Source organism: Argiope bruennichi, chromosome X2, assembly GCF_947563725.1.
Source record: "Argiope bruennichi chromosome X2, qqArgBrue1.1, whole genome shotgun sequence".
NCBI classification, from domain to species: domain Eukaryota; kingdom Metazoa; phylum Arthropoda; class Arachnida; order Araneae; family Araneidae; genus Argiope; species Argiope bruennichi.
The window spans coordinates 56605480-56617703 of record NC_079163.1 but is presented as its reverse complement, the minus strand read 5'-3'; positions in this window follow the sequence as shown (position 1 = coordinate 56617703).

The following is a 12224-nucleotide window of genomic DNA, read 5'->3' as shown; positions in this document are numbered from 1 at the left end:
TAAGCCTTTGATTATAAGCTCTAATCGCACTGCTCGGTTGAGGTGGTGTAAGACACGTCGAAATTGGATCGTGGATGATTGGAAACAGGTTCTCTGGAGTGATGGATCAAGTTTCAATCTCTTCCAATCGGATGGCAGAGTCTGGTTTTGCGTATGTGGGAATAACGCCTTTTGCCAGAAAGCATTGTACCTACAGTAAAGTTTGGCGGGAATGAAATTATGGTCAGTGGATGTTTCTCGTGGTATGGACTGGGATCCTTGATAACAATTGATGATAAGCTCAGCGCCGACTCCCATTCCACAACTTTAGACAACAATGTACTTCCTAAGCTGTGGCAGTTTTACGGGTTGGATCATTGTTATTTCCAGAATAACAACGCCACTTGTCATGTTGCAAAGTCCACCATAGTTTGTTATGATAACAATGGGTTGAACCGACTGGACTGGAATGGCCTGGCCTGGCCTGGCCAGTGTCCAGGCTTGAATTCTATAGAAAATCTCTGGGAGGAGTGGGATCGCCGAATTAAAGGATGCAGCAACCGTCCAAAGTCGGTGAACAAAACTTACATGTCGTTTCCAAGCAGAGTGGGAAAAAATATCGTCCATCGTCCAAACACTTGAGAAAAGCATGCCCTAGAGGGTTAAGGCTGTAATTGCCTCAGGTGGAAACTCTACCAACTAGTGGATATAAATAAATTGTATTTATCTCTTATTACAGTTGCCCAATTACTTAATATTAGATAGTGTATATGTTACAATAATAAGGTAAGGGAATCTATACCAGAAAAAGAAATACTATCGAGGAACATGTGATAGTTTCTATGCTGTTCAAGGATTATACTTCAGGTTACATAAAGTAATAAAAGGAAAAAAAGTGGTTTAAGGAGCAGAAAAATGCATATCGCTCAGAGGTATACCATACATTTAACCATAGAGAACATACCATACTGAAGTAGCACATACTTGGGGGAGGGGGGGTGAGTAGAAATATTCCAAACAGTAAAGAAATTGTCACCGTGTGATTCCTAAAAATAAGGAACTCAGATAGATGAAAAAAAATTTGGCATGTCCATTATTAGTTTGGTTTAAGGCTTTAAGGTACAAGAAATAATATGAAGGTCATACTACGCCAAGTATGTATATTTCCAGTTCAAAGTTTAACAAAAACAGTTTCTATTAAAAATGATACAAAACTAACCATTGGTGAAATGATGACAAATTGCAAAAAGTCATAAAATTACGATAGTGAGTTCAAATTAAGGAATAAAATCTATTCAATTTTAAAAAGACAAAAACGTTCTCATGTGGGTCCCTGCCAAGCAACCATGAAAAAGTCACTGCTGTTGTTTTGAAGTAAAACAAGCTCTGAACATTAAAATATGGACATTTAATAAGGATATGATAAACTGTTACATCACAGATGAATGAACACATCGGCAATTGATCATTTGATAACGGATGTTTATGAATCTAGTGTGACCGATTCTGAGACGAGTTAAAACTGCGTCGTGTTTTCGATTATTTGCAGAGGGCCAATTTTCTGTGATAGGCTTGCAAGTATGAAATTTGTTTAGTTTCCAAATCCCATTGAGTTTGCCAGTTGATGTAAAGACAGTGTTTTGTTGTTTCTTCAAATCGCATGCAGGTATTGGGCTTTTAAAAAAAAAGTTGCAGATTTGGTACACTAATCAGTTTGCTGATTACCACATATTCCCAAATTGAATGATACCAGAGGAATAAAACTTAAGACTCGAGAAATGGAATCTTGTAATACGGCTAAAATCTTAGAGTCATTGGAAGAGTATGATTTTCAAATGATTTTAAAGACTGTAAAATGCTTAAAGAATCAGTGTAAATAATATAGCTTCCAATACGTCTATTTAAAATCTTCAATAAAGTATGCAAAACTGTAGTGGTCTCGGCAGTAAAAATGGGACAACAGGTATGATGTTGAAAACATGGAATTTTATCTAGAAAAATCACAGCAAATGAGAATTTTGGAGTGGGGAGATATCTTAAATCCTTCAGAGTAAACAGAGTCGGAATAATTGTTGATAAATAATATCTTCAGTGTCCAATTTGCTGAAATTTTCAAAAGAATTAAGAAAATAAAAGGCTTGGTTTTTTTTATGGAGGGTTACTGTTAAATGGGTGTGGGGATATTTCTAGAAGGTTCATGTTTAGTTCTGATAAGATAGTGCGCACTCTGGTAAACAAATATAAGTTCACAATGATTTAGCCTCTTTCTATGCCTTTCTTTAGCCTTTTTCTTTCACGAAATAGGTTCTAACCTCTTGCAAATGAAGCAGAAAAGGACGAAATTTAAAATTGTAATATGGATGGCTAGGTTGAGACTGAATTCTAAAATAATAATGTAAGAAAACATTTGTCTTCTAAGGTGTAAATCTGGCTCGTAGCATTCAACATATAAATATTTAACTAGAGAAGTCCGGGAAACTCCAGAACATATTTTAAGAGCAATTTGGAGAACAGGGTCAAATTTTTTTTAGTATTTTTTTCCTAGTTGAGCTATGGATTACGCAGCCATAATCTACTTTCGAAAGGATGTTATCTCTATAAATCCCCAGCAATGATGGTCGAGCAAAAAGATGTACAAGAAAACTTTCAGGATATCCAAGGCCCTCTCGCCTTTATTTTAATTTTTTTTCGTACAGAAGTTTGGTGTGATTGAAACATCAGCCTTTTGTCGAAAATAATTTCTAAGAAACGAATTTCACTAAAGAAAGGAATTTTTTGGTTGTCTAACATAATGTCAGGGTCTGGATGAAGATTTCTCTTCCCACAAAAATGCACTCCCCGCTGTTTTTGCCGTTGCGGAAGTAAAATCATTTAAATTTGACCATTGTTTAATTTTGTTCACTGCAGTTTTCAATTGACTTTCTATAAAACACATACGATTTCCCTTAAAGGAAGTATATAGATCGTCTGTACAAAGATATCCTTTGACAAGTTAAGAAGCTAGTTTAAAATATTTTTAATTTTTATAATGAAAGATGTGATACTAAAACACTACCCTGCGGGACATTTTCATACCAGAGAATTCATATCCCACTTTAAATTGTCCCAATGTTAAAAAAAATTTGAATAAAAATTGGCAAGTTTCTTAGCAGGTTCATTCAAGATTCCATATCCCCATGTGCGATTGTACGCTTTTTCGATATCGAATAAGATGTCCGCCAAATGTTTCTTTAGTATAAACAAAAAAAAAAAAAAAATACTTTCTTGAAGAAGCCATAAAGAATACACCACATAAAGTATTCAATCGGAAATTTTAACTACCATAAATTCCAGTGAACCAGCTGATCGTCTAAGGCAGTTTTACAATATACTAAATTGTTGAATCTAAACTCAAATCCTTTCATCATTGCTAATAGTATTTCAGTCTGGTTTTTTTACTCTACCGTTAATAATCAAGATATTCCATATTCGTTTTCAACTATGGTTAGTAGATTTCTGTATAAGGTACACTTTTAATGTTTCAAAATGTGTTGTACGTATAATTCAGATTTAATTTCAGAACAAAGCAACTGCGACAATTTTTAAATGCGACTATTTTGAAATGATAATGCTATTTTTTGCGATATTATTGGGTGAATAGAAATATGGACAGAAAGTTAACAAAAAGCATAGCGAAATCAACAGAATAGTGTAAGACTTCTAAAATATTATGAGTATACGTCTATTAAGATTTGATGAGAAAATATTTTATAAATAAACCATCGATACCAAGAAACTCAAAGTATTTATTTGAAATTTTCAGCAGCCTTTAATCCCAGCCAACCACTTTTTAAATATAAAAATGAATGTAAAGGAAAGAAAACGCGCTCCTGAAAAACAAACATATTATTATTATTAATAGAACAATTAAGAATATTCGAAAAAGTGATGCTTACTTAGAACTGCCTGAGAACAGTCAAGTGCACCCTCCTCTTATCCAGGCTCCTACGGTGCTGTGGCTCGTGTTCTGTAAAATAAAAACAAAATTGAGTGACGCTGCAGAAAATGCTACAGTTTGGATATCACTTGTTAAATGCTATCAATTTCTAAAGAATACCGCTAGAGAAGCATGGATAAACTGTAGTGAAAATATTAGTCCCACTGTTCAACCATCATATCTGAATATAACTGCATTATATAATTTTCAAATTAATAAAAATAAGACATTTATCTATACAAGGTGATTGGTAAATTCTTTTTAAGACTTCTAAATTCAGAACGGCGTACAGTATAACCAGGGAAGTAAGTACCTATAGTAAAGTAACTATAGGGTTTCGACTATAGGCTGGATTTTTCGAAACATGTTATACAACCCCTAATAGCAAAATATGTTGCAAAAAGTTAAAAAAATAAAGGATATGACCCATAAAGTCCACTTAGAAAAGTGTGCGCTTTATTATAATAAAAACACAAGAATCGTCTAAAATTAGCGCGGAAATTTTCAAATAAAATTATGAACATTTGGACAAAAGATTCATCCTAAAAGTGAAACAATTTAAGACAGTTCACGAGAATTCATTTTCTACTTTTAGCATGAACCGTTTTTGAAGTCACCGAAAGCTCATAATTTTAATCCATGAAATTTTTTCTTGTGTTTTTATTATGATATAGCTACCTTTATCTGACAGGATAAGATATTCGTTAATTTTTTAGCTTTTATATTAATATATTTTTATTATAACTCAAAAGAATATTATTAGTTTCATTAAAATTGTTAAAATAAAAGTCTTGACCGAATCTCGATGGCTTCTGAACTACTCAAATCAAGAAAGTATCCAAGACAAATAACTTTCTAGGTTGTATTCTCTTAAAATTTCTAATCTCTGTGTTTAAATTGAATTTCAAAGTTGACGACACCAACCTAGAAACTTCTCCTAAGCAAATAATTGTTGCCACATTCTAAAACTGTAATTATAAGCAAATTTTACACGTACTTGCAACGGTGAAACAACGTGAGTTTATGCAAATTGTTAATTTGGATGTTAATTACCATTTAATTAGAGTTGACTTTCTAAAACTTCTCAAGAGGTTTAATATAAAAATTTGGAAAATTTTACAGCGTAAAATTATATTTTTCTTACTTAGATACATAGAGAATAAACGCAGGCGCAGTTCGGGTTATAGCGGCAAGTGTATATTATAATTAGATATAAAAATCAAAAGGATGTAAAAGTATCAAGGTGCACTAATTCAGAGAAATCAGACAATTATACGAAATACTCCTCATAATCTTATAAAACTTCTAAACAGCTAAAGCACCTTTGGCTTCAAAAGAGCATTAAAATACTGTTAAATAAATTAAAATGAATGTATTTTTATTTATTTTCTATCAAATGATAAAAATATTAACAAGCCTTAATCATTGGGAAATGCTCGTAACATTGGAAATAGTCAAAAACTTGATTATGTCTGCTATCAAATGTGTAGATAAGGAATTTTGACTAAAAGGCGGAAATCAGAAAGATTACCCACATTCACAATTACGCAGTAATTGCACTGTAACAAAAGTTATAGAATAGCATTAAGCAAATATAAAGATAGCGGTAGCATCGCGTACAAAATGTATAAATGGGCAGTGCCTTCCAGGGCTTTCAAATGTATTCATATGAAATGGTTTGTGATGTGATTATAATCGCACAATGAGAATTAGCAGACTTTGAACACAGAATAGAAGTTGAAATTAGACGCGTGGGGCATTAGAACTCATTAAAAAATGCGACACTTTGATATCCACAGTGTCAAGAGAAAGTGCCAATATCTAATTTCAGGGGTAACCTCACATCATAGGCAACGCAGTGGTTGAAATCTGCACTTAATGACCAAGACCAGTTCATAAATTATTTTAATTTTGAAGTGATATTACTAATTTTTCTGAGCGTAGCGATTTGTAGTTGATTTGTCATTCAATTTGCCATTAAAAAAAAGAAATACTTTAAGAAAAAACAAATGTTTTTCAACTGCTTAATTAAAATAAATCATTCGTTCTATGTTTCCTAAATTTTCTATCGGATAGTAATATTTGCTGTTGAAAAAGATATTTCCCGTGGCATTTCGACCATTTTCATTGTTAAGAATTTCCCGGTTTCCAGAAAAACGTAAATGTGCCGTTCATCTATCTTTTAAATTTCACGGTATTGTAAACTGCACAGATATTAAGCAGAATCCTTTTTCCTTAACTTCAAATAATAAAAGAAAATCGCACTTTAAATATTTGAAAATACAATGAAATTAGTTTGAATTTCTGGGTAATTATATAACCTTTTGTTTTAAATTAGGCAAAGAAATTTTTTAAAAATTGTCAAAATTCAAAAAGAAATTATATAAATATTAAAAAAATGAAACATTTAATTTTTGTAATATAATGTAATCATTTGTGTACAATAATATTTTTAGAAGTTATTATACCATTTTAATTAAAATTTTTAGACATTGGTTCTGATGCTCAATTTCAAAAACTTCCAAGGTAAATCAAACAATATGACTTGTAGAGCAACATCCACGTCCACATTCATTTTTATTATTAATAGATATATGTTGCAAATCCGTAAACCAGTTCCCCTGTTATATCTAATTCACTAATTTTTGCGTCATATGAAGTAATGACACCTATACACGTCATCAATAGTCGCTTGTCCCCTACGAATTCAATTTTTAGGAGAAAATCTAAATATTTCACTCTCACTCTATCACGTTTAATGGGGGGAAAACATGAGTGAATCAACCATTTTATTGGCTTCTATAATTTTATTTCAAATGAAAGTTCATCTTTCAATACATTATAAAAGGTTCTCTGTCCGATCCATCTTCATTTTTCAGAGATAACGCGAAACAAAAGATCGAGCCTCCAATTCTACAACTGGGTTGATACCACCATATAATTTTACCACATAGCAATTTTAAATAACATAGGGAGCTCTATCATTATTACACTTTCTCGCAACTTAAAATAGTACTTTCCTTTGTTTTGATAAGAGGTCTTTTATCAAAATTGGCTGACACAATAACAAGAGTGGGCATTAAGTCGATCGCGATTGACCAGTAGACCACCAAGACATTTTGGGGTGACCGACTTTACTAAGACCTAAGACACGCCTACTAAAAGAAACATTTATGAAATACCGACGCCAGCTAAACTGAAGAATCAACTTTTCACAGTCGATGCGACTGTATTTACTTAAGCAAATGATTCGCTGAATGTGTAGACGACACATGTACTTTGAATGGATGAGAACAAGACGCTTTAGTACATACATCGGTTACAAATTCGTCGGTTTACGTATGTTCGCTGCTCGTTGCATTGAATACGCCTACGTTCTAGCAGTCGCTCTTTGTGGTTTAAATATTTAACTTGGAATTTTGTGTTACTTGTGCTTTTGTAGTAAAAATAGTAATCTGTCATATTTTAAAAGAAAAATACAATGTCGAAAACAAGCGTTGAGAAAAGAAAAACAATTTTAATACAGAATGGGAAGAACAGTTTTTCTTTACAATGGTGAATGCAAAATATATGTGCTGTATGTCATGCAAGTGTAGCACTTAAAAAAAAAAAAAAAAAAAAAAAAAGGAACCGTTAAAAGTCATTTTAAAAGCATGCATGGAAGTTTTAAAACAGATTTTCCGTTAAAAAGCGAATTGTTTAAACAAAAGTTAAAAGAATTTAAATTGCACTTAATCAGACAACAATCAGTTTATTAAACTGACTCAATACTATATCGAAAGCTGCAACAGTTGCATCTTTTCGTGTGGGTTAGCAATACATAAGAAACATTTCGCAGATGGAAAAAATGATTTTTAAAAAAAAAGCGCTTCTGGAAGAAAGCCATTCATTATTTTCATTCAAGAACAAAAATGAAATTAATTCCGCAATTAAAGATGTATAACTTTCACATAGAACTGCCAGGCGCCTTAACAAAATGATGTATTCTGATTTGATTGATCAGTTCACCCAAGATATAACTAACTGCATTTTCTTTTCCTTGCAGCTTAGCGAATATACAGACATGGCTGATATTTCTCAACTTTGCATTTTTATAAGAATGGTTTCAAGGATATTAGTGTGAAAAAAAAAAAGAATTATTGACAACATTACCTCTAAAGAAGAAAATACGAGGTGAAGATGTTTACTGCGCCTTCAAAAAATACTTAAAGGAGAAAAAAAAAATCCAATTTATAAAGTTGTATCGATGACAACTGATGGGGCCCGTCAATGACTATCATAGTCAATGGATTTTTGGCTATGTGTATCAGAGACGATGTCTTACTACAATTCCTTTCTTAACATTGCAGTATTCACCAACAGGTCCTCTGTTGTAAAATATTAAATATACGTTATGTTATGGGAATAAATATGCGTATGTTAATGCTCTCTAAATATGCGTTATGTTATGGGAATAAATATGCGTATGTTAATGCTCTCTAAATATGCGTTATGTTATGGGAATAAATATGCGTATGTTAATGCTCTCTAAATATGCGTTATGTTATGGGAATCTGCATGAAAATGGTGAATTCAATTTGAGAAAGAAGTCTTCGCAGAGAAGAATGTTCCGGGCCCAACTAGAAGAAAACGTATCTAATATTGTTACATCATGTAGATGCTCGTTGGTTAAGTTGGAGTATATTTTTACAGAGATTCAGGGACCTACTACAAAAGGTAAAAGATTTTTTGGAATCAAAAGAAGTGTATGTTTAACTTGCGTGATGACATTTGGTTGATGTATTTAGCTTTTCTTGTTGGTATAACAAGCCATCTTAACGAATTGACCTAACAATTGCAAAGAAAAAATCAAACAATAGTAGAATTGATTGGATTTGTTAGTACTTTCAAAAACAAATTAAAGCCAATATCTTCCCAGTTGATGAAGAATAAACTAAAAAATTTCAAAAATATTTCTGACGAGTTATTTAAAAACGTAGGTATATTAAACAAAGAAAAATATTATGATGAAATAATAAACTTCGCTCCGAATTTGAGAGACATGTTCAAGAATTTACTAGACAAAAATAAATTGTTACTCATTTGGTAATGTTGATGTGAAAGAAATAACTGAAAATAAAAATTATATATTCTCTATCTCTTGAAAAAAAACAAAAAAAACGGAGTTTTTCTCCTTCAAAATGACAATTTTAAAAGCACGTAGTTCGGAGCCAAGAAGTAACTTTTGGAATTTAATGAAGGAAGTAAAGTATCCTAATTATAAAAAGTTGCATATCATTCAACATCGTTCTTTGGCTTTACCTACCTTTGTGAATCTGCATTTTCAACGATGAATCTAATTGAGACAACATATCGTTCCCATCTCACAGACGACTACTTAGAATCTAGTCCAAGATTAGCAATTATATACCGAGATATTCAAGATTGGCGGACAGTATGCAGACTACGAGTCTTTTACTAACTATAATTACGAGAACCAACTTTAAATGAAAAGGATTTATTTTTAATGTATTTTGAATTGTTTGATATTAAGTGCATCATTTGATATTATATTTGCGACTATTATGTTTGTAGTTGTGTAGGTAAGTACATAATCCGTATTTATTATTAAGTTATAATAAATATTGTATGCCTTTTTTCTTAGCTCACCACACCTACGCCATTGGGTGGACCGCAATACATTGAAAAAATTAGAAGTAGCCCGTAACCTGGAAAAGTCTGTCCCTCCCTGTTAAAAAAAATATGATAGTCAAAGTCGACAAGTATTAAAATTAATTTGGTCATTTCAATCAACATAGAAGAACTACATATTATCACAAAAACGATTCTATAATATTAAATTATATCCAAGCAATAATGATAGCGCCATCTAATTGGCTAGCTGTACTTTAAAGTGGAGATGAAAATTGGCGAAACTTGTTTAATTATTAAAATTAAGGGATGTTTTAATGTTTTATTTTTCAGTATCTCTCCAAATAGGGAGAAAAGCCATTCTTCCCGTAGACAATGTACATTGAAGCAGTATTTTCAATTTCTATCAAATATGGTGGATCAGAGGGCAGCTGACCATTGACGATATATCTAAAGGAATATCAGATGACATTATGATTTTCATAATGATTCTTTATGATTTCTTTCATTCGACACAAGAATTTGCAAAATCGGTCTTGTACTTGGGGCTCAGGTGATTGGTTTACTGTTTTTACTTATTTTTTAATCGTTTAATCGCTCATCGTTTGGAGCAAAATTTCTATTATAATTATCTCGCACATTTTTTAGAGAGTTTTCATTCAGTTTCTCCAATTTTTTTCATTATAAATTACAAAACTATACTATTATGCGGAAAATATAATCTTAAACCATAATTATTTCATTATGTTTTTCTGGTTTCGATTTTTGTACTATTTCTATTGTCACAGGAAGACCGTGCGAATATTGTTGTTTCCAATATTAAGAAAAGAGGATTTTTCCCCTCTATAATTGAAATCACAAACGATGAATTCTCGAATTTTATCAAATTTTATTCTCTAAATTTAAATAAAAGAATAAGGTAAAACCTATTTTTGTGAGATAGTTAAAAAGCGTATAAAAGAAATCACAAAAAAGATTTCAAAACTTAATAGTTATAACAAATACTTTTTTACAGCATATTAAAGAAAAATTTTATGCGCTGAATGGGGACCGCATATCGCTTAAAAAAAGGACCGCACAAAAATAGGTTTGACTATACATAAATTTTTATCCCACCCCTAGCTGCTATAATCTTTTGGTATTTTTAAATGTCCAAAGCGTTTCAAATTTTTACAATAAGCGTTTTTCCATGAGATTTTACATAATGTACAGATTCTATGCCAGCTTATAAATATTTAAATAGTCAATATTCAAAAATATCATGCACTCCAACAATTTTCTGCCAGCTCCGCTATTTACGATTTCCCCTTATATTGTCAAAATACGTCTGTTAAGCCTTCTCGTTTAAAAAAGAAAATCTTTATCTTATAGACAAAACTCATTTAAGGAGACACAGTTTTGACTATTGAAACTGCATAGGTTGAATGTTATGTATCAATCATGCTGCATCCCTGTGCAATCGCGTTAAGATACATAGAAACATACTGTAGCCACTGACCCTCCGATGGACGAGATTTAAAATTTGCCACTGATGAATGTTTTAATCAGATATGCATGTAATCCTTTTTTGCCACTTACATCGATTTGGGCCGAAATACAGGCAACCTTTACCCGGGTTTCAACCATAGCTCAATTCAAAATTTGTTTATTAAGACAACATAACAAATTTCATCCTTTTGACTTGTTCTGTTTTCGTCCTCGCAAATCGAAGGATGCAATTCCAAATGTTTTTTCGGGAGATCTAAAGTGTGAAGATACGCTGAATTCTAGATCAATTTATTCGAAAATAACATTGCTTTGCCTTGTATAATCCATATAGGGAAATGTAAATGTGTATATTTCAAAAATTGTTTTATTACCATAAATAACCATACTCAGTTCTCATCAGATAAATTGTATTTTCTCTAGTAAATTATATTTTACTTAAGTAAAATTTCCGTAGTTTAAATTCTTATTACAGTTTCATAATAAAACTCTTTATATGATTTAATATTTATAATATGGAAATAATTAAAATATTGTCGAATTTTAATTAAAAATAAAATGTATAATATGTTTATAATTTAATAAAGTCTATTGTCTAGCAATCGTTTCCATCTAAAAATAAAAGCACCTTTTTAATAAAACCTGATGAATTGAAATGGCATTACGGCATTGGCGACCAGCCAATCAATGATTTCCTTTTGAAAATGGGTTAAACAACATATATCATTCACAATAAAATATGATTTCTTAGGGCAAGAGCTATTAAAAAAGCTGGGTTATAAATTGGTTTAATAAGTTATTTACGTAAAAGTTGAGGTATTTCCTTTTTTTATATAGTTTGAAAACTCATACTCATATGAATGTTAATCTGAATTGGATTATTTTTTCCAAAATTTCAGTAAAGCTAAACTTTTCTCTACCTCTTTTTTTACTATTAACAAACCTAGTTTTATTACATGATCTCTAGAAGTTGACTTTTTTCAGACGGAGTTCTTGGCAAATAAAATTGTCTCAAAAACTATTTAGAATTTGTAATTCTCTTCAAATAATACTCATTTCCTTCTGGTGAACACCATTTTATTTTCGGACACATTTTTTGTGCCTCTTCAGGTAGACTGTTACAGATTAGGACACCACTCACAATTGGATGCCA